Here is a 23,750-nt window from a genome sequence, read left to right as displayed (position 1 = left end):
ACCAGGGAAATAGAGAAGGGCTGGAGTCCAGGTTCTGTGTCCTGAATGTTTTTCAGTCATGGAGAAACAAGCCTTTTCCCCTAATACTGCTATTTATACCAGCAGGAGCATGCACTGAGGTAATTCTTCTTTTCTGGTAGATTAAAGAAAGGGGCCTTTTTCTTGTCTTTCTTTCTCTTGCAGAAGGTTCTGTGTTCTTTTCCTCAAAGTGCACACACATCTGCAAACAGCTCTAGTGCCTTTCTGCTGGAGAAGGAAGAAGCTATTAACAGCAGCGCTTGAGGCTGCCGTGCGAGTCCATTACCTCAGAAACAGATTAAGGCCAGTCTGCAGAAACGCGTTCCCGCAGCCTCATCATTCTTACCTGAAAGAACGCGGCTCCTATTAGCAGGAGACAGATGTTCTGATCTCATTTCACTGACAAATTAACAGGAAATAAAGAAAGACAAATAAAAAGTTCACCTCCTGAGAATTTACATTGCCTCGTTCATTTTGAATCGTAGACTTTGGTTAGTGGTGTTTTTTTTCTCCCCAACCCCGCACCTCCTCTGAGGTTCTCAACGGCGTCAGCCTGGGGCAGTGGTTCTGAAACAGCCAGCCTGGGTCCATTCCCTGGCACAAGGGAGGGGATCAGAGGGAGAAAGACCAAGCCCAGGACCTGTGGCTTCTGAAGCCATTGGCATCAACCCCAGTTTCTCATCCTGAAGCTGCTCATTAGGCAGAAAACTTGACAAACCCACTGTCCATTCCAGCAACGAAACAGTCTAGGCAGAAACAGACTCGCTCTGCTGCTCTCTACTCTGCCTGCCCTCTCTCCCCCTTTCTCTCTGACCTCCTAACACCGCAGGGCTCCAAAAGGCAACGGGAAGCCCCACTGCGCCCTGCTCAGCGCTTTCAAGAGGGTTTAGAGAGCGTAAAGGGTGTTCACGCTGATCCCTCTTTCGCCCAAGACACACAGTTCTCAGGAAGTTCACTGCACCAGTTGTGCCAGAGGCGGTTTCCACTTAATATATGGGAAGGGAAAACGGGCATCCGGACCAGGAGGGACATGCGTGGAGCTGAATAAGGTGACACGGACAGCCCCCTGCAGACCCGATCCTTGTGCGCACCACCCCACAGGCAGTGAGAGGGGACATCCTGGCAAGCATAAGGAATATTACAACTTGAGATCAAGAATACAGTGAGGTTTCCTTGTCCTCAGATCACCAGTTCTCACCTCTGCCCTCACGTCCATTTCAAATGCCCAATCTTTCCCCAGAAGCTCTGCTTGGGTGATACTGAGGCTGGCCCAGGAATCGGATCACTGTAGGAGTTTATGCTGCAGCTGTGGCTGAGTACATTTGAGGCCTAGGACCAGCTTGATGTCAGCTCCCTGGCCAAAAGGACAGATCAGAAAAAACCTGGTAATGAATCAGCATTTGTACTGATTAGTATTTTTCTGGAAGTGAAGTGAAAGTTGCTCAGGTGTGTCCAACTCTTTGTGACCCCATGGACTGCAGCCCACCAGGCTCCTCTGTCCATGGGATTCTCCAGGCGAGAACACTGGAGTGGGCTGCCATGCCCTCCTCCAGGGGATCTTCTCCGCCCAGGGTGGAGCCTGGGCCTCCTGCCCGGCAGGCAGGTTCTTTTCCTGCAGTATACTCCCATCACAGCCCTGCAGGGTTAGCGAGACAGGATCTGCATCACCATCTTCCAGAGGAGGAAACTGAAGATCTAAGAGACTTGCCAAAGGCCAGATGCCTCTTTCAGAGCCTGGCAGCCAAAGGCTTCAGGTCTCAGACAAGCAGCCTGGGAGCTGGCGACCAGTTTACGTCCTAGAACCAAAGAAAAAAGCATGAAACCCACACTAGAGCTAAAAGCTACAGCCACCTAATTGCGTACTAAGGAAACTGAAGCACAGTGACTTGCCCAAAATCACACAGTCCGTCTGTGGCAAGAAAAATATGCAGCAGCAGGATTGCAATTACTGTGGACCCAAAACAGAGCAAGATGTCGGGGACCTCGGTATCTCCTGCCTGGGGTTTCAAAGAAGGCAAAGTGATTACTGCATAAAGAGCTGCTGTGGGCTTGGAAGACTGCCCAAGGCATTGAGAAATGGACCACGGCCAGGGGTGGCCATACAAATCACCGAGGTCACCTTGCAAGTTCCCTATGAGCGTACCAGCCTGCCTGTGCCCCTGCGGGCGTGTTTGTGTGTGGTTGCTGGTTAGCTGCAGGGGGATGCTCAAGCAAGCAGGAACCTATATACATTTGGCAAAGCTAAAGGACAAAAAAATTCTCCCTGGGAAATGCTAGCCTAATTATACAGCCAGTCTGCTTCTTACCTGGAGGTGACTGCAGCCTCCGCTGTCCCTGCCGGTCGTGATAATCACTCGTGATACAGGAGTGTGCGGGGGAGAGGTGCCCCCTCTCTGACTTCATCTAATTTCCCTAACCCTCTGGCATAGCTGGAGATTAACCCAACCCCTATAAAGCAGAAACAAACTTCAAATCCATGTCAGAGCCCGCCGGAGAGCGTGATTTACAAACTGCCAGCAGAACCTGCTGTAAACAAGATAATGCACGTTAATTCCCAGCAAGTCAATTAACATTCAGCTACTCCGAGAGGACCCGATCTTGCTGCTGGAGGATCTAAACAGAAGGGAGCTGCTGCTTAAAGGAAAATGCCACCTCTCCCACTCCAGCCGGCAGGTCTCTAGGGTTCAAAGGCTCAAGAAGCTCTCTCCCTCGGAAGGATGCACAGAGGGACAGACCCGCCTCAGCACAGCCCCTGTATTCCAGAGCTGAGTCGCTTTGCCTTTGAGCCCGCAAAGACTTTGATGACTCTCACCTTTGATCTAAGTGTCTGAGGGATCTAAGTGTGAAGTCGCATTCCTGAGGCATCTCTCCCGTCAAGACCTCGGAGGGTTAAAAAGACTCACAACGCAGAATCGCCCATGTTTCTTTGTCTCTTTCTTCGATCGCTAACTCAGAGAAGAATCACCCATGTTTATCTGTCTGTTTCACCCATGTTTCTTTGTCTCTTTCTTCCATCGCTAACTCAGAGAAGGGGGTTTACTCCTAATGGCTGTGCTGATTAGCGTTTTCTGTGCTCTCTGAGGATGCGTTCCCTTGAATTTTGGGAAATGATCTACCGCAGTCTTTCACGGTGTTCCGCAACTCCCAGCATCCAGTAAAGGGGCGTGACCCATCTGAGTCTAGGGGAACAGAGTTGTTCAAATTCTCTTGCGCCCCTGAGATCCCTGGGACCTCGGAGAGGGAGATTCGGATTCAGTTGGTCTGGAAGGAAACCTGAGCGTCTGCCTATCTCATGAGCACCCAGGCGGCACTGATGCTGTGGTCCAGGTCTGCCCGAAGGACCTGTCCAAGGAGCTCCTTCTACAGAGCGAGAGGCCCTTTAAACAGGGGACTTCCAGGATTACCAGACTCAGCCGGCAGGAACAAGACACGTGACTAAACAGTATTTCAGGTCCGGGGCCTCGGGCTTGTCCATCATGCACCTAGACATGCAGGTTTAGAAGAAGCCCCCCAACACCAGTTCTGTGGTCCCCACAGCCCCCTTAGGGAAACGGGTGTTCCACGGCTTCTTGGCGCACTGTTTGCAGACTTCACAGTTGTCCACGGTGGAGGTAAGCTTGACGGAGACCACACAAATCCCTGCGGCATTAGCGGCCCGTACTTGTGTTGGACGACCAAGCGGCAGAGGAAACCCATCCGAAGCGAGCAGAGCTGTGCTCCCCCTGTCTCGGTGGCTGCAGGATCAGCTGCCTCGGCCCTGGCTGTGTGCGAACCAGATTCTCCATTGGACACAAAGCTGTTGGTTTCTAGGGAGAAATCTGTTTGGTACCAAACAATGTTCTCGATAGAGGCCTTCTCGAGTGTGCTCGACAGACACGGCCCAGGCAGCGCTTTACCCCATTTCTAGTCCCTCCTTCACACACACACACACACACACACACACTGTCCTAGGCAATGACCCTGGAATCACTCGGAAGAGTCTGGGGCTCATGTGTCTCTTCCATCCACTTCCCATCCCTTCCCAGGATTTCAGGCCAATAGTGACAATAAACAATAACAATAACAATCACTGTTTTAATCCTCATTACAGCCATTTGAGATAGGTACTGTTATTATTCTCATTTTATGGATGAGGACTCTAGGGCATAGAGAGCAATCTGCCCAAGGTCACACACCTAATAAGCAGGGATACAAACACAAGCAGCCTGGCGCCAGAACCCAGGATCCTAACTCTACAGGAGACTTATCCATAGCTGCTAAATCACTGTATAAAAAAACAAGAGAGGGAGAAAGCCTTATTATCCTCTTTATATTTTACAGTGGATGGCTCATTAAAACCTGAGCCAAAATAATTAGCAACCAAATAAATTGGTTTTCTTTCCAAGAGAGTGTTTTCAAACACTCCCCTGAGGTGAGGGAAAATATTTGCATTCAGCCCCTGTTGGTGGGGTGTGTGCAGTGAAGTGCATTCTTCTAGAATGGGGGGATCCTTATAAGGAAGCAAATGAAAAGAAAAACAGACAGCTGCTTCCATGGTAAAGTCTATTGATTCTTCTCATCCCCTTACATTTGAGAAAGGTTTAGCCTCTCTCAGGGCCTTCAGGTTGCACCGCCATGGGGAAACTTCCTTCATTTACACCAACCCCTGACCTCTCTCATTTTTTAAAAAGAACTGTGGCCAGTGTTATTAGACTCTCTCTGCATGCCAATTGAGCATATGCATTATATGTTTTTCTTTGTCTTACAGGTATTATCCTGGTCTCTTCCACTTGATTCTAAGCATTTTGGTGTAAACACGTATTCTTAGAACATTGTATAATAATTTTGGCTCTTATATTGAGTAATGAATATGTTCTTGCTTTATTGGGTAACTACTGCTACTGTCCTTTTATAACACAAGCTAACAGTTATATATAATTAGTTCAGGCGGTTAGTGCATCGGCTTAGTTGCGCTCTCCTCCAGATAACCTGTACCACGAGAAAGTTACCCACGATACCGCGAAAGCCAGCTAAACATTTCATGCCAGTGCACCATGGTCCTACGGAGACTACTGGGCAAGTGGTGTGCGCTAGAGCGGAGCAGACTTGGGAGCTGCAGTCCTGAGGAAGTAAAGCCAGAGCTCAGGCCGAGTGGAGAACGGCTCAGAGGAGTCACTGCATATACGAAAGGCAACGTTTACTGTCAAAGCTGTGATCTATGCTGTGAGGAAATCTTTCCCTGGAGACAGAATCAGAAGCCCAAGAGCACACAAGAAGCAAATGGCAGAGTCAGGACTGAACCCCAAGCAGACAGACTCCACATCCATCACTTCCAGCAGCCAAGCTCTATGCCCCACTTGTAAAAAATGTGTGTGTGTATATATCTCTATATATAAAATATTTAATGAACCCTGAAAAAATGTGTGTGTGTATATATCTCTATATATAAAATATTTAATGAACCCTGCCCAGTTTCTCAGCGGTAAAGAATCCGCCTTCAGTGCAAGACATGTGGGTTTAATTCCTGGTCAGGAAGATTCCCGGGAGTAGGAAATGGCCACCCGTCCCAGAATTCCTGCCTGGAAAATCCCGAGGGCGGAGGAGCCTGGTGGTCTACAGGCCATGAGGTCACAGGAAAGTCAGACATGAATCAGTGACTCAACAACAACAAGCCATCCATAAAACAAAGCTGTCTTCAGAGTCTTCTATGTAATTTCTTCCTGCATGTGATCCCAGTTTACAACTTACAATTTTTTTCACTCAGTTTTCCATACTGTAGAATAGTGGTTTTCTCCCTTGGTTGCACATCCGATTTATCTGCGGAACTTTGGAAAATCCTGACGCCCAGCTGTGCTTCAGAGCAAGTTCATCAGAATCCCAGGGGTATGGCCTTAGCAGCAGCATTTCCAAGAAGTTCCTGTGATTTCAAATGCAGCTGAATTTAAGTAAGTGTGCTTTATAATTTATTCAAAATGACTACATGCAATTCTCTGCCTCCACCTATTTGTACATCTTATTCCCCACTATTTAGAGTATTCCATCTCCATTCAAATTTTAGGATTTTTTTTTTTACTTCTGTGAAAAACAGCACTGGAACTTTAATAGGAGTTGCATTGAATCTGAAGATAGCTTTGGGTCATATGGACATTTTAATAATGTTAATTTTTCTAATCCATGAACATGGGATAATATTCCATTTAGTTGTGTCAATGGGAGAAAGATATTCTCTTTAGTAAACAGTGTTGGGAAACCAGGAAATGCACATGCAAAAGAATGAAATTGGACCCTTATCACATACACAAAAATTAATTCAAAACAAATTGAAAGCTTAAAAATAAGAATTAAAACCGAAAAACCGCTAGAAGAAAACAGAGGAAAAGCTTCCTGACATTGGTCTTGGCAATGATTTTTTGGATATAACACTGAGAGTATAGGTAACAAAAGCAAAAATAAACAAATGAGACTACATCACACCAAAAAGTTTCTGCACAGCAAAGGAAACCATCAACGAAATGTAAAGGCAGCCTATGGAATGGCAGAAAATATCTGCAAAGCACATATCAATAAAGGGCTAAGATCTAAAATATATAAGAGCCCCATACAACCCAAGAACAAAAACCACAAATAATCTGATTTTAAAATGGGCAAAGAACTTGAATAGACATTTTTTCAAAGAAGGCATACAACGCAGAATCCAAAAAAATGTTACAAGTGAACTTTTTTACAAAACAGAAATAGACTTACAGATACAGAAAATAAACTTATGGTTTCCAAAGAAGAAAGTGGGGGGGGGGGGAAGGGAGGGATAAATTATGAGTTTAGGATTAACAGATACACACTACTATATTTGAGATAAATAATAATGATCTACTGTATAGGACAGGGAACTGTATTCAATGCCTTGTATTAATAATAACCTATAATGGAAAAGAATCTGAAAAGAGTGTATGTGTCTCTCTGTGTGTGTATATATATATATGACTGAGTCATTTTGCTGCATACTTGAAACTAATATGACATTGTAAATCAATTATAGTTGTTTAAAAAAAGTGAGTGCATTAATAAATTAATAAATGAATGAAGGCATACAAATGGCCAAGATTAAAAAGGTGTTCAGCATGACTAATAATTAGAGACATGGAAATCAAAACCCCAATGAGGGGTTTCTCCGGTGATCCAGTGGTTAACAATCCACCTGCCAATGCAGGGCACCTGGGCTTGATCCCTGGTCCGAGAAGATCCCACCTGCCCCAGAGCTACCACGTCCATTCACCACAACCCCTAAGCCAGAGCTCTGGAGCCCACGAGCTGCAGCCTCCGAAGCCGGCACACCTAGAGCCCACGCTCTGCAGCGGGAGAACCCACCACGACGAGAAGCCTGCGACACAGCTGGGGAGCAGCCGCTGCGTGGGGCACCTAGGGAAAGCCCACGACAGCCACGGAGACCAGTGAAGCCGAAACATGCACAGACGATCAATCAACAAATCTTAAAAAAACCCACAATGAGATAGCTCTTTAGGCCTGTTCAGATGGCTATCACCAAAAAGTCAAAAATTAGTAAGTGATGGTCAGGATGTAGACAAATTGGATTACCATTGGCGGGGCTGTAAACTGGTACAAAGACTAGGAAAAAAACAGAGCTTCCTCAAAAACTTAAGACTATAACTACCATATGACTCAGCAATCTCACTTCACATCCAAAGAAAATGAAATCAGTATCTTGAAGGGCTATCTGTGCCCCCATGTTCCTGCAGTCTCGTTCACAACACCCAATACACGACAATAACCTAAGTGTCCTCCATGAATGAACGGACAAAGAAAACCACAGGTTTTCTTTAAACAGGTACACTTGTGTGGTGTGCCTACACAGGCAAGAGCTCAGCCTTAAGAAGAAGAAGATCCTGCCGTTTGCAGCAACAGCAACTAGACGAGAGGACATGATGCTAGGAGAAATATGCCAGACAAAGAAAAACAAACACTGTAGGATCTCAACTGCGTCTGTAATCTAGAAAAGTCAAACTTATAGAAACAAACAGCAGTGATCACCAGGGGCTGGAGACGTGAGGGAACGGGAAGATACTGGTCAAAGGTACAGGCTTTCAGCTATAAGACGAACAGGTCCTGGAGATCCAATGTGCACACGGAGACCAGTGTATAATGTATAGTGCACATGAAATTCACTGAGAGAGGAGGAGATCTTAGGTGTTCTCACCACAAAACAGAAGGTAAACAGGTTAATTACCTTGACTGGGGGAATCATTCCACAGTGTATACATGTATTAAACACCACGTTGAACACCTTAAGTATATGTAACATTTACTTTTCAATCATACCTCATTAATGCAGGAGGGGAAGAAACAACCTGTGGTCTTACTCCTTAGCAAAATGAAACTCTTTGGAGGGTTTAAAGCAAGGGTGTGACGTGGGTTAGAACTGTACTTTGTTAGGACGACGAGGCTGGGGTGTGGGACAAGAGTTTGAGAACAAGTCAGAACAGGAGCAGAAAACCAAATGGGAGATGATGACAGAGTGCAGTGAAGGGGGGGTGGTTCCATGGGTCCCCAAAGTAGACATGGAATAGACACAAGACAGAAGCATTGACAAATATTCATAAGGAAGAATTGGGAAAGGATTATTGGATGGCATTTGATCTAGTTTAATGTGAAATTGCCAAGAGACATAATGTGAAGCACATTCACCCTTGTTTTACAGTTCTTGGAGTAAGACAGACACAACAATTCAGTCATCAATTGCAGTTTGCCTTTGTAGGTGAGAGTCTGAAGATGTTTAGACTGAATATGAACCTATCTTGCCCATTTTATGAATAAAAATAGCCCACGCTTCTAAAATTCAGGAAGATGAAGTAAAAAAGAAAAATAGGTGAAACTGAAAGTTTTCAAGTGAAAACTTTCAAGTTTCACCAGTTTTCAAGTGAAAAAACAAACCTCACTTAGTTATAGATTTAAAACCTTTTATTTTTTCATTGAAAAGGTGTTGCTTTTGAAAATTTGATTTTGGTCAACTAAAACTGTCATTGCCAAAATAAAGTCTTTGATACCTAAAGGAGTTTGAAGAATGCACTGCACTTTTAAGAGCAGAACACTTAAATGCCACTTTTTCAATAGTACCCAGAGGTTTGGGGAATTAACCAGCTCCAAAAACTATCTTACGTGCTCTCAGAAGGAAAATTAAAGCCCCAGTCAAAATTGTTGGGGAGCGTTAGTACCTTCCCGAATTGCGCACGTGCTGTGTTCATGGTCCCCGCAGGACTGAAGCCAGTAACCCACAAACTACTCTCAACACAAGCCAGCAAACTAGGGCGGGTCGGACGGGCAGCTCCCGAGGCACCGCGATCCCCTCCTGCAAGCCTCTCCGGCAGCAGCCCCTGGCCCGCCTGCACAGAGACGTCGGCGCTCCTTGCTGCCCTGGAAGCTCACTCCCCCCAACTCCCACTCACCCGCACGGGAGCTTTGCTGTTCCTTATGCCAGCCACACACCGGAGACGGCGCTGGGAGTGAGTGTGATCTGGTTCAAAGGCAGATTTACAAGCGGCCTTTCGTAAGTAAGTTAAGCTCCAAAGGTGATGCAGAAGACAGCCAGGTGCGCCCTCTTTAGAGCTGCAGAGCACACGGTCATGCGCCGGCTCTGTAACACACAGTCAGGGCTCATCAGAGCATAATGCTCACATAAGCAGCTCCTCTCTCTCTACCGGCAATCACAACTGTCCATTCTGTCTTCACAGGCAGCACTCACAGGTCCATCCATTCAGCTCACACCTATTAAAGCCACACAGGGTACAGGCACTGTACTGGGTTCAGTGAGAAAATTCGAGATGAATAAGACCCCAGTTTCTAATAGAAGAGCTGACAGTACAGCTGCTGCTGCCAAATCGCTTCAGTTGTGTCTGACTCTGCGTGACCCCACAGACGGCAGCCCACCAGGCTCCCCCGTCCCTGGGATTCTCCAGGCAAGAACTCTGGAGTGGGTTGCCACTGCCTTCTCCATTACAGTATAGCGTAGAGGCTAAATCCCTTGACTTCTGGAGGGAAAACAGTCTAAGGATCAAGTCTGGTTGTTAACCTTGGGTAAATCTGTCAGTCTCTCAGAACTCTGCTTTCCTTGCCCGTAACAGGACTAGAGTAACAGTATAAACCATACAGGGTAGGCATGCCAAGGAGCAGACACGGAGCCAGAGTCCAGCACAGAAAGTGGAAACCCCAAATCAACCTGCCTTCAGGGTCACCAGGTGAGCACCAGCCAAGAGGCATCTGGAAATGTGACTGGGGCAAGATTACGCATGGCCTTGAACACCAGGTGGATGCGGGCCTCTAGTGTACCCCGGGAGTCTTTTTGTGCAGGAAGAGGTGGATAAATCCATACTTCAGATGAATAACCTCATGTGCAATATGACAAAGAAAGAAGACAGAAACAAAGCCAGTCAAAGCGTAAGTAAGCCACAAAAGCTCAGGCCAAATCACAATGGATACCCTCAACATAATCCTGAAAAGAGCAAGAGAAACCTAGAAACTGACATGAAAGGATAGTCTACAAAAGAATTGGCTCATACTCTCCAAAAGCGTCAAGGTCATAAAAAATAAGGAAAGATTGAGAAAGTGCCACATATTATTGAGAATCAAGGATTCATGGTAACTAAACGCAATGCGGATCCTGGTACACATCAAGGACATTCATGGGAAAACTGGTGAAATTCAAATAAAGACTATCACTCAGTAAGTGCTATGGTACAGATGTTAGTTTACTGATAAATGTGTCATGGTTAGGTGAGATGTCAACATTAGCAAAGGTAAGTGAAGGGAATAAGAACTTTCTGTGTTATTTATGCAAACTTTTTCAAACAAAGGGGTGTTAAATCTAGGCAAGAGAAGATAAGGGTCTGAACCAGAGCAGAGGTTCTAAGAACTGGAAGAAGATGAAGCAGAACTGCTGAGTTGGAGGCTGACTGGCATTGGCAGGGTGATGGAGGAATCACTGAAGACCCGACTCAACTCTCAGTGACTGAACTGTGTTATTATTTTATGGAAGTCTAGGGAAGAGACAGGTTTTAAAGGAGGGGTAATGAGGTCTCTCTTGCACATGCTGAGTCGTGGATGTTGAAAGGTTTACTGTAGACGTTGACAGGAAATCATATGAAAGACAAGGGGAAAGGTGAGCCTGGTTATGGACTTGGTCTACAACATCCATGAACGCAGGCAGGAAATGGATCTACAGGAGTGAACACGCTTAACAACACGCTAAACAGGGGCAGTGAAGGAGGGAGAAAAGTATGTGAATAGACACTTTTTATGTTTAGGAAATATCCACATTTAAGAAGAAGATAGAAACAGACTAACCACATTACAGCTCCATTTCTTTCATTAGGAAAAAACTAATTTTAAAAAATATAACAGATTTAGGGTAAAATTAGGTTTCAGAAGACATCAGTCTGTACAGCCACAATGGAGGTAATTAGGGAGGGGAATTAAACAGAAAGAGAAAAATAAGAGAGAAAACTGAGGGTCATATACCAGTTCTTTCAAATAAATACAAACATTTCAAGAACTATGTTAATGGAGAAATCCAGCTGGGATCTGAAATCTCAGTAGCATGTTTTAAAAGAATTTGCCTGTGCTTTTTACCACTAACCTTAAATGGTAAAACCCTAACTCTGCAAACATACCTTTTTCCTGTAGAATTCTACTATTCATTTAAGAGAATAAGAGATTGAAAATGAGATGAGCTTGATTGTCACGCAGTTTAGGAAAATTTGCTCAGGAAGAGTATGATGTTTTAAGTTTTCCAAAAAAGAGGTCCTTCACAAATATTTTAAACGTGTTTGCCTATGTCTAAGGTTCACAAATCATAAGTTTACACTTTGGTGAGCCTGTTCTGAAAATGGATGGCCTCTGGTTTGGCAGCCTCCTGATGCAGCTGGAGAGTGGCCTGTCTACAAACCCTTCATTTCAGAGAGCTGTTCCTCCTCCAGCTCTAAGTGATTCTTAAGGGTTCTGTCATGTTCCCATGCCCTTGCCTCCTGCGCCTCTCCTTTGGGATTTGAAATGGTAACTGAGAAAATTATGTAGACTCTGTGGCAATGAAAACTAGAAGTTGCAATATTGAAAGTGTCAGCAGCCATGTTTTTAGGCAAGTCTATATTTAAAAATGATAATAAAGCCAAAATATAGACTATTTTGTGATTGGAAATGACCCAAAGACATTGTGGTTCCAGCTGTTGTTGACGCACAGAAATATCCCTGTCCCTTTACAGTTCTATGCAGGAGCATATTATCTACTCCAAGAAGCTTGCAACAGACTCACCCTTTTTTGCCCAATGTAGTGACAGAAGACGAGTTCTGCCAGATGCAGCTGTGACATTGAGACTAATACTCCTAAGGATCATGTCTGGCTAAGAGGACTCTTGGTCTTCTTAAAACTTAGGCCATTATGAACAGAGCCAGGGGATGTGATGAAATCCTAGCTGAGCTATTTCAAAACTATTTCAAATCCTAAAAGATGATGCTGTTGAAGTGTTGCACTCAATCTGCCAGCAAATTTGGAAAAATTGCAGTGGCTATAAGAATGGAAAAGGAGTCAGTTTTCATTCCAATCCCAAAGAAGGGCAATGCCAAAGAATGCTCAGACTACCACACAATTGACTCATCTCACACATTAGCAAAGTAATGCTCAAAATTCTCCAAGCCAGGCTTCAACAGTACATGAACCAAGAACTTCCAGATGTTCAAGCTGGAAGAACAAAGGCAGAGGAACCAGAGATCAAATTACCAACATCTGTTGGATCATTGAGAAAGCAAGAGAGTTCCAGAAAATCATCTACTTCTGCTTTATTGACTATGCCAAAGCCTTTGGCTGTGTGGATCACAACAAACTGTGGAAAATTTTGAAGGAGATGGGAATACCAGACCACCTGACCTGCCTCCTGAGAAATCTGTATGCAGGTCAGGAAGCAAGAGTTAGAACTGGACATGGAACAACAGACTGGTTCCAAATTGGAAAAAGAGTATGTCAAGGTTGTATACTGTCACCCTGCTCACTCATATGCAGAGTACATCATGTGAAATGTTGGACTGGATGAAGTACAAGCTGGAATCAAGACTGCCGAGAGAAATATCAATAACCTCAGATATGCAGATAACAGCACTGTTATGGCAGAAAGTGAAGAAGAACTAAATAAACAGCCTCTTGATGAAAGTGAAAGAGGAGAGTGAAAAAGCTGGCTTAATACTCAACATTCAAGGAAACAAAGATCATGGTATCTGGTCCCATCACTTCAATGCAAATAGATGGGGAAACAGTGAAAGAATTTTTATTTTCTTTGGCTCCAAAATCACTGCAGATAGTGACTGCAGCCACGAAATTAAAAGACACTTGCTCCTTGGAAGAAAAGCTATGAGAAACTTAGACAGCATATTAAAAAGCAGAGACATTACTTAGCCAACAAAGGTCTACCTAGTCAAGGCTGTGGTTTTTCCAGTAGTCATGTATGAATGTGAGAACTGGACCATAAAGAAAGCTGACCACCAAAAAAAATTGATGCTTATAAACTGTGGTGTTGGAGAAGACTCCTGAGAGTACCTTGGACTGCAAGGAGATCCAACCAGTCCATCCTAAAGGAAATCAGTCCTGAATATTCATTGGAATGACTGATGCTAAAGGTGAAGCTCCAAAACTTTGGCCACCTGATTGGAAGAGCTTAGTAATTAGAAAAGACCTGATGCTGGGAAAGATTGAAGGCAGGAGGAGAAGGGGGCAACAGAGGATGAGATGGTTGGATGGCATCACTGACTCAATGGACATGAGTTTGAGCAAGTTCTGGGAGCTGGTGATGGACAGGGAGGCCTGGCGTGCTGTGGTCCATGGGGTCGCAAAGAGTTGGACATGACTGAGCAATTGAATAACAAAGAGGACTCTGCTCTGGATTATTCTTTTAAACCATTTCTAATGAGTCCTTGTGCCCAAGGATATGATTTCTTTGTTAAATCTGGACTCCTAAAGACAGGGGCTTCCTTCCTCTTTCCTGTCTTTTTTGGTTGGTGTTGGGGTTAAATACATCATCTGATATCTAATTTGGATCATGGAAGCATTCCTCTGTCTCTAGCATGACTCTGCACGTTGGGTTTGATTTTCTGAAGAAACTGTCTTATTTTTAAAGATGAAGAAAAAACAATTTGTGATACAATAAGGAAAATGAGAGAGAGACAGCTTTGGGGCCAACCAAAATTGTATGTGAATCTCTCCTCTGCCACACACTAACTTGGTGACTTTGAATAAATTAGTTAACCTTTCTTCACTTGTAATAATAACTGGCACTGAGCCATTTTCAACGTTTACAAGGCAGCTACTATTCACCCCCATTTTACAGATGAGGAAACTGAGGTTTAGAACAGTTTCCACTTGCCAATGGACACCGCATGGTGAACTCCAAATCTTATACTTAACCACCAGCTGACATCACAGGACAATGTCTGTCTCATAAGAACTGTAAAAATTAAGAAGATGTTGCAGGTACTGTGTCTGGCATTCTAAATGTGGTGGTAGTCACTATGATTTATTCTGAAGAACCAAGTCTGTGTTTTTCTCTTTTCTTTTTTGTGTGTCCAACTCTAGGCTGCAGGAATCAAATGTTGATTATTTTGAAAAACAGAGCTACCTGCAACAAAATCGGGTGCTCCTTGGGCACGGTATGTTTGCTGTTTTTTGTTTTAATGTTCACATCAAGAAGTAACAGTCAAATTAACCCTTCTGCAGACAGCATCTATCCACTAAATGTGGGTTAACCAACAGGGTCACTAGCTAACCACCAGCGGGTAGTATAGCCCATGGGCTGGGTGTTGACCTTCTCGATTCAGAAAGACCACAGATGCCAGAGAGGTGGATGAGGCCCACTTTGGCGGCTCAAGAGATTTATCCTCAGCATCCCTGAGTCACCCTCACACTGCCCCCGTCTTATCTCTTCATCCGTTGGGTTTGTTACTCCAGCCCCTGTTGCTCTGAGCCCAGAGAATCTTGGGCTTGCCTTGGAAACAGACATCTTGCCACAGCTAACCAAACGAGCAAAGCAAAGATATGGTACGTGATCATGTAACCAGGCAGTTGGTCTCTCTGATGATATGAACAAATTTAATGACAAAACCCACTTGTTCCTTATAGACTAAATCGTACTTTCTTCTTCCTATCTTGCTCAGCATTTTCCCCTCAGCCATACTCTTGGTATAAGTGAGAATTTAAAAAATCTTCTTTCCAACACTCAATATCAAATACTTCCTGTCTGTGCTCAGATCTTTGGGACAAAGTTTCACTCTGTTACCTGATTTCACACCCAAAAGCTGTCCCTATTTTCCTTCCCAAAGAAGTGAAATGTAATTATCCATCTGTCACAGCGTCTACAGCACAACGTTAGCTCGCCGTTACTGTAACGGCGGCACCACTGCATTTCAGCGGCGACCACAGCGATGACAGGACAAAAATGTCCCTCATTCTTCCTGCCCTTTTCAAAAACAACTTGTCATGTAGAGGCTATGTTTTTATTAAAAGAATTCATCTCTTTTTTGACTTTCTATGTCAAATGAATCACTGTAATTGGACAATGACATTTTTTTGGCCAATCCCCTATGGACTCAGACAGGCTAGTTAAATAAAAATTAACTGAAGAAACAGAAGTCATTTTATTATATGGTACTACTCCAGGAGATAGTGAGGGCCAGGGAAGCCCGGCGTGCTGCAGTCCACGGGGTCGCAAACAGTCGGACATGACTTAGCAACTGAACAACAGGAACTGCTCATCGTACATGAATGCTAATGAAAGCCCGAAACGTAAACGCAGATGTTTTGGCCATGCCAGACCTTATTCGTAACTGTGTTTACACGAATGTATCTGTGTTCGCATCAGACAATGCATCCAGGGTCTGAGGCAGCACCATAGACCAAAATACTGCAGTCGGCCTAGGGGATGAGAGCCAGCTTCTCCATTTATGAAACTGGGATGACAGTGGCTCCATAGGTTTAACATCAAGGTTAGAGTTCATGGATATAACATGCCCCAAGGCATTCAGTATTTAGGGAATGTTAGCTCTTGATATCGGAGAAGGCAATGGCACCCCACTCCAGCACTCTCGCCTGGAAAATCCCATGGACGGAGGAGCCTGGTGGGCTGCGGTCCGTGGGGTCGCTAAGAGTCGGAAACAACTGAGTGATTTCACTTTCACTTTTCACTTTCATGCATTGGAGAAGGAAATGCCAACCTACTCCAGTATTCTTGCCTGGAGAATCCCAGGGACGGGGGAGCTCAATGGGCTGCCGTCTATGGGGTCACAGAGTTGGACATGAGAAGTGACTTGCAGCAGCAGCAGCTCTTGATAAATGGCATATGTCTATGTTTGTTAATACTGCCTACACACACACACACACACACACACACACACACACACACACACACACACACACACACACACGACACTTACTACATCATCTAAAGGACATCCTCAGAGATGCAAATGTGGAATTACTGACTCAACCAAACCTCAGAAAATTATTCAAGGTCACTTAAGAGATGCTTCAGGGTCACCACGTCTGCAAACAGCCATTCTCCTAGAAGGCAGTGGTAAGAGTCAGTGAGTCTTCGAGGACTGGGGGCTGATGACCTGGAGACGCAAAGAGCAGCCGCGCAGACACGCGCCAGCTTCGTGCTGCCTGTCTCCAGGCGGAACTCACGGAGCTGTTAGTTCTGAGTGACCCGACACAGCTCTCTGCGTTTGCATAGAGCCTGTGCAGCCATCAACTCGACCCTCTGGGAAGAAAGGGGAAAACAGATCAGCAACAGGCAAGGCTTCTGTCAGTTTCTGTCAGTTTCAGCGACCGCAGCCTTTCCATTACTGGTCTCCAAGAGAACATGTGACTCGGTGGGCAGACAACTAATTTGAGAGTCACAGCAGTTAACTGCACTTTTCAGTATTTCCTTCAAATTTGCTCCTAGAAGAGCGTCATGGGTAATGGGGTGAGTTTTTAAAGCAAAAACACTTAAATTGGAATCCCAAGTGGACATCTCATGCATTGAGCAAATTCAGAAAAATTGCACAACTTTCTGAATGCCAGTTTCCTCATCAGAAATATTTCCTACCACAAAGGCTTGTTTTTACAAGTTCAAATTCACACGTGCAAAGCACCTAGTGTAGGCCTGGCAAATGGGTGCCATTGATAACAGCTTATTTTCTATAAAATACTACTAGCATTTCCATCTACTCTCTGACACTGTTCTAGGTAACTGGTGAATCAAACAATGTTCTGATCTAACGGAAAAAAGGCATCAAAAGGTGAATGTCCTCAGAAAGGAACACTGACTGTGAATTTATGAATCAGAGATGGTGTTCACACGGCTATTAAGAAATTATGACTTTTGCATGCTCTAAAGTCATCTATATTTACTTATACAAAATATTCAGCAAATGTTTTATTTAGATTTTATTAATAAGAGAACTTCTTACACATCTGTTTTGCTTACATGATAGTCAAGTATAGCTAATAATTTCAAAAAAGGTAGCTTGCAATTAAAGATCAATTTTCATGTCTTTAATATAGGGAGAGTAGTGCTTATCTAATACGGTTGTTTTGAAACTTAAGAGAATGTCGCAAAAGTGCAAAATAAAACTTATAGAATACTGTGAGTTGTGTTTTTTTTTTTTTACTATTAAGTCAATAATGATCATTCTTTGCAAAGTAAATTACCCAATTAGTAATTTGCTAATCGTTCTTCCAAATGATTACATTGACTATTTATGCATGACATTTTAAGTAGTTAAAACAAGTCACAACCATAAACCTCCCTAAAATGATAAAATAAAGCAAAACAATCTCCCATATTTCAGAGGACATCCTAGTTTCTAAAAAGTCAAAGTTATACAATGAACAAAAATAGCTAGACTTATAAAAAAGTAGACCAGTGTCTGGGGGTGAATCAATCCTTTTGTTATGCAGTATTTATATGTGCAATATGTTGAGCAATCACTTCTTACACAAAGCCCCAGATGCCTGATGAAATGTGTAAACAAGCTTCTCTCCGCTGTGCTGAATAGAAACTCTTGCACAACCATTTGGTGTGTCCTTTTGGTCCTAAAGTTTGTCCACGTTTGGCTTGTGGGTATAATCTCATGTCTAAAATTTGCCAATTTAATCAAACACATCCCCATATTTACTCAAATTAACAGGAGTGATACTTTTAATTATACGAGGCTTATTCCCTGGACCTATCTGAAAATGTGATGAAAGCTGTGGGTTTTCTCTGCATATTACACACACACATGCAAGATTTTCAAGGCTGCTTCAGGAATCATCCAGCCACACAGCAGAGATTAAGCAGCCTTGATGCAGACGGAACAGGTGCGTCCTTGAGAGTTCGGCGAGGGCAGGTGGTGAGCTCCGTCCGCGCGGGTCACGCTCCTCTCTCTGTCTGTGCCGTCCGCGCGGGTCGCGCCCGTCTCTGTATTTGTCCCCGTCCGCGTGGATCACACTCGTCTAATTGTCCCCGTCCGCGCGGGTCACGCTCCTCTCTCTGTCTGTCCCCGTCCGCGTGGGTCACACTCGTCTCTCTGTCTGTCCCCGTCACTGTGGGTCACGATCGTCTATTTGTCCCCGTCCCCGCGGGTCGCGCCCGTCTCTCTGTCTGTCCCCGTCCGCGCGGGTCGCGCCCGTCTCTCTGTCTGTCCCCGTCCGCGCGGGTCGCGCCCGTCTCTCTGTCTGTCCCGTCCCCGCGGGTCGCGCCCGTCTCTCTGTCTGTCCCCGTCCCCGCGGGTCGCGCCCGTCTCTCTGTCTGTCCCCGTCCGCGCGGGTCGCGCCCGTCTCTCTGTCTGTCCCGTCCCCGCGGGTCGCGCCCGTCTCTCTGTCTGTCCCCGTCCGCGCGGGTCGCGCCCGTCTCTCTGTCTGTCCCCGTCCGCGCGGGTCGCGCCCGTCTCTCTGTCTGTCCCGTCCCCGCGGGTCGCGCCCGTCTCTCTGTCTGTCCCCGTCCGCGCGGGTCGCGCCCGTCTCTGTACCGTGTGAGTAGCGCGGTGTCTTGGTGACACAGGTTCGCAGCAAATACTGCATCGATGAAAGGAGGTGTGAAACATGAAGTATAAGAACAGGCAGAGAACAGCAGGCCAGCCCTGCTGTAGTTTATAAGAGCACACCCAGCCCCCTTCCAAATGCCCAGCCCTGGAGACGGGCGTGCTGTTCGGATCTACCGGCAGGGCGCCTTGCTCCGGGGACCTGGGAGCCTCAGCGGCTTCAGCGCGGCCGGTTCACGGCCGAGAAGGAACGTGTCTGGGACGCGGGCCTCGCGGCCGCAGGCTCCGCTCACTGAGCTCGTCGAGGTGCCCGCCTCGTTCACAGGGGACGCCTCGTCCGCTGGCGCTGACATCACAGCGCTTCAGCGCACACCCAGAGGCCAAGCCGAGCGCCAGGCCTGTCTGCCAGCCTCTGCAGGCGGGCGCGGAAGCCGCGCGCCGGCTCAGTGCCTCTGGGGCAGCACGTTTCCAGAGGGAACCCTACCGCGCTGGCTGTGACACGCTCCGAATCGCTGCTGGCCGCACCCAGCCCTGGAATCCGCCAGCTCCCTCCATCGGTCCCCCAAGGACACCCCGAGCCCTAGAGGAGGCGTGGACGGGCTCTCGTTCCCGAACGTCTGCTCTGCACGGCTGTGGACGTGAGGAGAGCGCCCAAAAGGGAGAAGCCTCCCGAGAGTGGGAGAGTCGTTTCCCGACGCGCCACCATGGAAGCGGCCTCACCACCCTGCATCCTTCTCCTCTTCTCCAACACACAAGTGCCCCCATTTCTAAGTCTCCCAATACTTTTCTACCAGAGACTACCAGGAGAAACCAAGCAAACAGCAGTAGGAGGAAACAAGGCAGCAATCGGGCTGACTGTTGACCTACAGTTCTATGCAAGAGCAGCAGCATTCCTCCATGCCCTCAGAATTCCGAGAAGGGCTTCCGAAAGCCTAACTGATACAAAGCACAGGGTGACAACTTTTGTGATGAAATATTAAAAGCAGAAACAACTTCTCCCTCTTGTTGACTTTTCATATTCCTTTTTTTCCCTTTTGCAAATACCCAGATTCATTAAGTTTTCTCCGGGTATTAATATCTACCCATCTAACGGTATTTAAAATGGAACAGGACTAAAAGTGCTTGTCTTTCGCTGTCTCTATGGAACCTCTACCACCACCTAACTCCCAAATGGCACAAGGCGAAAAAACTAAGCAAGTCAAAGGACTGTGCCACTTCTTAGCAACTGTCACTTTCCCTTTCATTTAAGATGCAATGTAACAGCTGAAAGTGAAAACTGAGAATGAGAAGTTTATCTACCCTGGACTCTGTAGGAACAAAGGGGCTTCCCTGGTGGCTCAGAGGTTAAAGCGTCTGCCTCCAGCGCAGGAAACCCGGGTTCGATCCCTTGGTAGGGAAGATCCCCTGGAGAAGGAAATGGAAACCCACTCCAGTATTCTTGCCTGGAGAATCCCATGGACGGAGGAGCTTGGTAGGCTACAGTCCACGGGGTTGCAAAGAGTTGGACACGACTGAGTGACTTCACTTTCACTTTCTGTAGGAGCAGAACATTGGGGAGCTGCCCTGAGGAGACACAGTGAGCCTATTCACTGAGAGAGGCGGTGCCAAGACTGCTGGGGAACAAACTGCAGAACCTGCGTGCTCCTCCAGCCTTGAACTGTTATGATTTTAGTGTGACGATACTCCCTTCCCTCCAAGTGCACAGACCCGTGTGGACTCCGTACACGATGTCACCAAGAGGGACTGCGTCTGGTAGCCTAGTTCACAGGGTCTGAAGGGTTAATTTGATTCCCTTTCATTTGACAACAGAAGGAAGCTCTGACTACAAGGTCAATATGAAGTGGTCTGAGCTGTGTCAGCGATCACACTGCTATTCTAACGATCATAGTTCTGAGGCTCCTGGGACTCGGGCATCACTGCCAGGCCGCGGGGACAGGCCATAGATGACCTTGGCTTGGGTCAGTGTCCGGAGCAGGCATCCTCAAGGTGCGCCCCTGGGTTTGTTGCCCTTATTCACTAGGGTCCTCACGTGAACCCTGGCTGCATAACCCTGACCTGCTGCGGAGACAGAGGGGATTCTGTCAATAAACCTCATCATACGTCAGCACCTGAGGATGTCCCAGCAGACCAGCTGAAGAGCAAGTTCAGAATTCCAAAGACATGCTTCCTGAGTCTATAATTACAGATGATGGTGAAGTCACAGAAGGCTTCTGGCGAGCAGGGAGGAACTTAAGTTAAAAGTATGCTTCTGGTTATAAAACACAGCTGACTGCAGCTGGGTGATCCCAATTTGGAAGATTAAAAAAAATACACTTTATAAAAGCACAGTTTCCTGGTTTCATATTTGGCATGTCCAGAGAAACAAATTCATAGTAGACCAATCAAAGATATTCAGAGAAAGCAGACTATTCAAACACGGCTTCTCTGACCTCACCCAGCTAGCAATGACCATGTTATTAAACAAACCTGTTACACTGAATGGAAACTAAGTAACATACACTGTACTGAACACTAAGCATATGGAAATAAAGATCAAGATCCAAAAATAAAGATCAGATCAAAAAAAAGAAAAAAAAGGATAGCAGTTTGGTGTTTAGTGGTTGCCTAGAATTAGGGGGAACAAAAGGGCATCATAGGGACTTCCCTGGTGGCTCAGACGGTAAAGCGTCTGCCTACAAGGTGGGAGACCTGGCTCAGTCCCTGGGTTGGGAAGATCCCCTGGAGAAGGAAATGGCAACCCACTCCAACACTCGTGCCTGGAAAAATCTCATGGACTGAGGAGCCTGGAAGGCTACAGTCCATGGGGTTGCAAAGAGCCTGACACGACTGAGCAACTTCACTTTCACTTTCAGGGAGTGAAAATAGTGAGTGACCATTAAGCAAAGTAGTATAAGGTTTCCCTGGAGCAGAATGAACGTGTTTTAAAATTAAGGATGACAGACATACACCTCTATATATAAACTAAAACCCATTGAATTGTGCACCCTAAACAGTGTATAAATTATATCCCAATAAGGCTATTTCTATTCACTAAAAACTCCAGGCATCAAAAGTTCAGTATATAGTTTGAAAGACAAACAAATAAATACGAACTTGCAATATAAAATGCACCAAATCTGTCAAAGCTTCTATGAAATCATCCCCATTGACTGAATAAATATATTATACTCTATACTTAAAGATAAGATATATTGAGCTAAATGATTTATGGAAAAGACTTGCTAATAAGGAAAAATGAATACACCAAGCTTCTGATATGATATTACAAGCCAAAGAATAGAGGATATTCTGAGAAAAGCGCAAGATTCTAATCACATTGCCAGTACTTCTTCAACATTTTGGCCATGTCTTTTCATATTTCTGGCTTTTTTCAGCCCTTAAACTGTTACAAAATATTTCTAAAGGGTTGAAAAATGAAAATGAAATGAAAGTTGCTTATTCGTGTTCGACTCTGCGACCCCATGGACTATATAGTTCATGGGATTCTCCAGCCCAGAATACTGGAGTGGGGAGCCTTTCCCCTCTCCAGGGGATCTTCCCAACCCAGGGATCACAACCAGGTCTCCCGCATTGCAGGAGGATTCTTTACCAGCTGAGCCACAAGGGAAGCTAGTACTAAAATAATATATCAATATTGTGTATGAAAAAATGTTTCACATCTTGGGACTTCCCTGGCAGTGCCGTGGTTAAGCCTCCTTGTGGCCAATGCAGAGGAACTAAACCCTGGACAGGAACTAAGACTCCACATGCTGTGTGGCATGGCCAAAATACATATTTATATTTCAAAGTTCACATCTTAAAATTTCACCATATGAGATTTAATCCTTTAATGATTCAGAAAGTTAGTTATCACTGTAATGTCAATATGTAAATGAATGGTGTTCAATGTACACTGAGACTTTGGTTCATTTCATTTGTTACCGTGCTGTGGTGCTAAGCAATGGTATTGGCCAGGGACTCAGGAAACAAACAGCGCATTCACAGTGGGATTTGCCGCGGAGGGTCCAAAGGCTGTTCAGAAAGCTGTTGGTCGGTGTGGAAGAACCACAAAGGATAGTGCAGTAACAAGAAGGAAGAGGCTTACCAAACCCACGAGAACAGAGGTGATTAAAGGAGGCCTCTCCCAGTCAAGGGAACACAGCCTGAGCCAATCCTACAGGGGCTCCCACTGACCGAACCTGACTGGAATGCACCGCCTTCTGAGGCAGAGGCCAGCATAGAGAATGAGGAAGAAGATCTGGAATGCAATCGGAAGGTATCTAGCGTGGCCAACCAGGCTTTAAACTCCAGTACCACCTCATCCCTTATCCAGATGTACACTGTGTCAGTTATGGAAAAGTGGGGTGGCTTTAAAAATGGCAGAGACCTAGCAGATGCTGAGGAGATCAAGAAGAGATGGAAAGAATACACAGGAAGAACTGGTTAAAAAAGATTTTAATGAGCCAGATTACTGCGATGGCGTGGTCAGTCACCCAGAGCCAGACATTCTGCAGTGCGAAGTCAAGTGGGCCTTAAGAAGCACTGCTGTTAATAAAGCTAGTGGATGCGATAAAACTCCAGCAAAACTATTCAGATCCCTAAAGGAGGATGCCGTCAAGGTTTTGTATTCATTATGTCAGCAAGCCTGAACACCCAACAGTGGCCACAGGACTAGAAAGGTCAATCCTCATCCCAATTCCCAAGAAGGGCAGTACCAAAGTTAG

The sequence above is a fragment of the Muntiacus reevesi genome, chromosome 1 (genome assembly GCF_963930625.1).
Source record: "Muntiacus reevesi chromosome 1, mMunRee1.1, whole genome shotgun sequence".
NCBI classification, from domain to species: Eukaryota; Metazoa; Chordata; class Mammalia; order Artiodactyla; family Cervidae; genus Muntiacus; species Muntiacus reevesi.
The sequence above is the reverse complement of the archived record's forward strand: the minus strand, read 5'-3'. Positions refer to the sequence as shown.